Below are 4,788 nucleotides of genomic sequence, written 5' to 3' on the forward strand. Positions count from 1 at the left end.
TGGGCACCATTAATAACATTAAAAGATATTCAGAGTTAGGTATTAGCATCACATCAACGGCATAGTTTCTGGATCTCCCCAAAACTCTTCCAGAAAAACATACCAGCCAGGGTAACAAGAAACCCAAAGCTGGTATATTCAACAAAACTAGATAACAGAGTCTTTTGCACCCAAAAAACCTATTGACAGCAGGACTGTGCAGTGGCAGTGGTAGAAAGTGAAAGGGGATACTAAATATAAGTTACAGAACTGGAAAGTTGCTAACAACCTCCAAATGGAGGGGACCCCACTCAGGAGGAAATAGGGACCATCAGATGTGAGAATAATTACCAGCAAAACTAAGAGAAGTCCTCACGTGCATTAAATTTAGAGTGGTGGTTGAAAAAAGCTGCAATATTAAGGAAACCAGACAGTATGGTGGCCAACTAAATCTACATCCTTATAACCATTAACTACTGCCTTTGGCCGGGGGCAGTGGCTCACATCTGTAGTTTCTGCACTTTGGAAGGCTGAGGTGGGAGGATCGCTTGGAGCTCAGGAGTTTGAGACCAGCCTGGGCAAAGTGGGGAAACCTTGTCTCCAGTTAAAATTTTAAAAACTAGTCTTTTGTGGTGGAGTGTGCCCGTATTCCCAGCTACTCAGGAGGCTGAAGTGGGAGGATTGCTTGAGTCTGGGAGGTGAAGACTCATTAGCCAAGATCTCACCACTGCACTCCAGCTTGGGCAACAGAGTGAGACCCTGTCTCAAACAAAAAACTGGCTTCGTTAAGGAAAGAGCCTCACCCTGTGGAAAACTGCTACAAACAAACCAAATTAAAAATAATAGGAATACTGAGGGTTATAAAGTTTAGATTGTGTGCATGGGTGCTAAGTACTATATTGGCAAAATGCAGCACTTAAAGATGCAAGTACAAGAGATTAGTATGAGTACTTGACATTAACAACAGGGGTAGGAAGCCTGGAGCTGTGACACAAAGCAAGCTTTCTTGTCCCACCCCTGCCCATTTGATGGACACCTCCTCCTAATGCCCCAGAAAATTAATCTCATTTAAATGAGGAGAACAAAAAAGAAATATAACCTAGCCTCAAAGTTACTAAAATAAGAGAAAAATGAATAAAGTTGCAACCACTGATGAGAATACAGTAGAGAACTGTGGCCTCAAGACAGACAAAACCTGTAACCTGATATTACACAATTAGTTAGAAAAAGATGAGGACATACAATCAAAGCTTTGACAGAAGAACACAACTCAGAAGTGTAACAGATCTCTAAAATGATACGGCAAGAAAATAGGAGGATGGGAAACTCAAGTGAGATTTGGGGAAAAAATAGAAATTAAGACTAAGAAGGAATACAAAAATGAAAAGTTAGCAATGGAAAGCACAGTAAGGAAAGGATGGAAAGACCTGGGCATGGTGCTGGGCACCTGTAGTCCCAGCTACTCGGGAAGCTGAGGTAGGAAGATCCCTTGAGAAGGAAGTCAAGATTGCAGTGAGATGACGTCACTCCACTGCTCTCCAGCCTGGGTGACAGAGTGACACCCTGTCTCAAGAAAAAAAAAAAAAAGGCAGAGTAGGGAAGGAGAAAAAAGGACTTAAGATAAAGTGAAAGATAAACAAAGAAGATTTGATATATATTAACTGGAGTCCCTGAGGAAAGAAAAAGCAATGGAACAGAACACAAATGGAAAACTATAATTAGATAAACCTTTCTTGGGAAAAAAAAAAAAAAAAACTTGAATACATTTTGAAAGAGAACATTGTAAAAACCTGGAGGAGCCAACACTAGGGCATATTCTAGTAAAGCTATTGGATTTTAAAAATAAAATAGACAAAATCATTTGAACATTCAAGAAAAAAATCCAGATCACTTTTAAAGATTGTCATTAGACTTCTTGGCAGCAACATTTTTACGTTAATGAAAGGATTTTCACATCCAGACAAACTGTCCCAAGTATAAAGTCCACACAGCTAGTAAAGAGCATGCAAATATTCAGATAATATTTTTTCCCATGAGCCTTTCCTAAGATATTTACCAGTGAGCAAGCTTCAGACAATCATAAATGATTATAGAAGCCTTGGCGGAAGGTCTGGGAGTGAGTGTTGCACATGTTTAATTGTACAGATCGGGGGATGAGAGACAAAAATCGGATGCTTTGGCCGGGTGTGGTACCTCATGCCTGTAATCCAGAGCACTTTGGAGGTCAAGGCAGGCAGATCACCTGAGGTCGGGAGTTCAAGACCAGCCTGACCAACATGGTGAAACCCCGTCTTAAAAAAAAAAAAAATTGGATGCTCCAATGATGTAGAATTATTACAGCTAACAAAAAAATAGGAGAAAAAGAGCAAGTGGGTAGAAAGTTAAACAAGCTCACTGATTACATCAGTGGTTTTAGCCAGAAGTAAAAAGGCATCAAGCAGGAACCCGCATCCAGGAAAAAGCCCTTTGCTCCTCCCTCAGAATGAATGGACACCAGAAATCAGAGGTTTATGCTCAAGAAAAGCAGGATTTCATACAGCACTTCTCCCAGATTGTTATGGTGCTGACTGAGGATGAGATAGGGTACCCAGAGACAGGAGATGCTATCGCCCGGCTCAAGGAGGTCCTGGAGTACAGTGCCATTGGAGGCAAGTATGACTGTGGTTTGACAGTGCTAGTAGCATCCCAGGAGCTGGTGGAGCTGAGGAAACAGGATGCTGATAGTCTCCAGCGGCCCTGACTGTGGCTGGTGTGTGGAACTGCTGTAAGCTTTCTTCCTGGTGGCAGATGACATCATGGATTCATCCCTTACCCACCAGGGACAGATCTGCTGGCATCAGAAGCTGGGTGTGAGTTTGGATGCCATCAATGATGCTCTGCTTCTGCAAGCATGTATCTACCGCCTGCTGAAGCTCTATTGCCAGGAGCAGCTCTATTACCTGAATCTGACTGAGCTCTTTCTGCAGAGTTCCTATCAGACTGAGATTGGGCAGACCCTGGACCTCATCACAAACCCCCAAGGCAATGCAGATCTTGGCAGATTCACTGAAAAGAGGTACAAATCTATTGTCAGGCACAAAACAGGTTTCTACTCCTACCTTCCTATAGCTGCAGCCATGTACATGGCAGGAATTGATGGTGAGAAGGAGCACCCCAATGCCAAGAAGATCTTGCTGGAGATGGAGGAGTTCTTTCAGATTCAGGATGATTACCTTGACCTCTTTGGGAACCCCTGTGTGACCGGCAAAGTTGGCACTGACATCCAGGACAACAAATGCAGCTGGCTAGTGGTTCAGTGTCTGCGACGGACCACTCCAGAACAGTACCAGATCCTGAAGGAGAATTACAGGCAGAAGGAAGCCAAGAAGGTGGCCCAGGTGAAGGGACTATATGAGGAGCTGGATCTGCTGGCCGTGTTCTTGGAGTATGAGGAAGACAGTTACAACCCCATTATGGGTCTCACTGAACAGTACGCAGTGCCTCTGACCCCAGCCATCTTTCTGGGGCTGGCGTGCAAATTTTACATTCATAAAATGTGACCCAGAGACTGCAAGGGTGGGGAGAGGAGTCTCTCAACAAATTATTGTGTAACCCTAAAAAAAATTAAAAATAGGGCCGGGCATGGTGGCTCACTCCTGTAATCCCAACACTTTGGGAGGCTGAGGCGGGTAGATCACGAAGTCAGGAGTTTGAGACCAGTCTGTCCAACATGGAGAAACCCCATCTCTACTAAAATACAAAAATTGGCCAGGCAAGGTGGCACATACCTGCAACCTCAGCTACTCAGCAGGCTGAGACAGGAGAATCGCATGAACCCAGGAGGTAGAAGTTGTGGTGAGCTGAGACTGAGCCATTGTACTCCAGCCTGGGCAACAAGAGCAAAACTTTGTCTCCAAAAAATAAGAAATAAAGGCCTTGGACAGATATATGCTTTTTTCTTTTTCTTTTTCTTCCACTTACAAAACAGCCATGAAACACATATGTATAGATCAGTAAGTAGATTAGTAGATTTGTGGTTGCAGGGGTTAGAGATAGGGAGAGAGGGGTAAAACAAGGTGTCTTGTGATGGCATAATTACCCATGTGACAAAATTGCAGAGTTACACAGACACACAAATGAGTGTGGATATATGGTATTAGCTTCCTAGGGCTACCATAATAAATTATCAAAAGCAAGGCAGCTTAAAATAGTGGAAATTTACCATTCTGGAGACCAGAGTCTGAAATCAAGGTATTAGTAGGATTGGTTCCTTCTAGGGGATAGGAGGTGCAGTCACAGCTCACTGCAGCCCCAACCATACGGGCACAAGCAATCCTCCCACCTCCCAAGTGGCTGGAACTATAGGTGCATGCCACTTTACCCAGCTAATTTATTTTAATTTTTGTAGAGAAAGTGTCTCACTGTGTTGCCCAGGCTGGTCTTGAACTCTTGGGCCAAGCAATGCTCCTGCTTTGACCTCCCAAAGTGCTGGGAAAGGCATGTAAGCCACAGTGCCTGGCCATTTTTTTCTTTTGATATAAAGTTTACATTCAATGAAATGTACAAATCTTAAGTGTACATTCACAGTGTTAAGTGTATGGCATGTAAGGCACAGTGACTGGCCAGTTTTTTCTTTTGATATAAAATTTAAATTCAGTGAAATGCAAAATTTTTTTTTTTTAAGAAAGAAAGGAAGAAAGAGAAAGAATAAAAAAAAAGAAAAAATGAAGGAGAGGAAGAATGAGGAAGAGGGAGAAGGAGAGAGAACGGGGGTGTTGCTTTATTGCCCGGGCTAGAATGCAGTCTAAAAATGGGTATGCCTGTAATTGT

At 43.0% G+C, this 4,788-nt stretch overlaps 1 pseudogene; it reads left to right on the top strand.

Annotated features, from left to right (window-relative positions):
• Positions 1-1,486: 1,486 nt before the first annotated feature.
• On the top strand, positions 1,487-3,642 carry LOC116564227 (annotated as a pseudogene).
• The last annotated feature ends 1,146 nt before the right edge of the window (positions 3,643-4,788 follow it).

This window comes from Sapajus apella, unplaced genomic scaffold, assembly GCF_009761245.1.
Source record: "Sapajus apella isolate SASKATOON/1434 unplaced genomic scaffold, GSC_monkey_1.0 scaffold37, whole genome shotgun sequence".
NCBI classification, from domain to species: domain Eukaryota; kingdom Metazoa; phylum Chordata; class Mammalia; order Primates; family Cebidae; genus Sapajus; species Sapajus apella.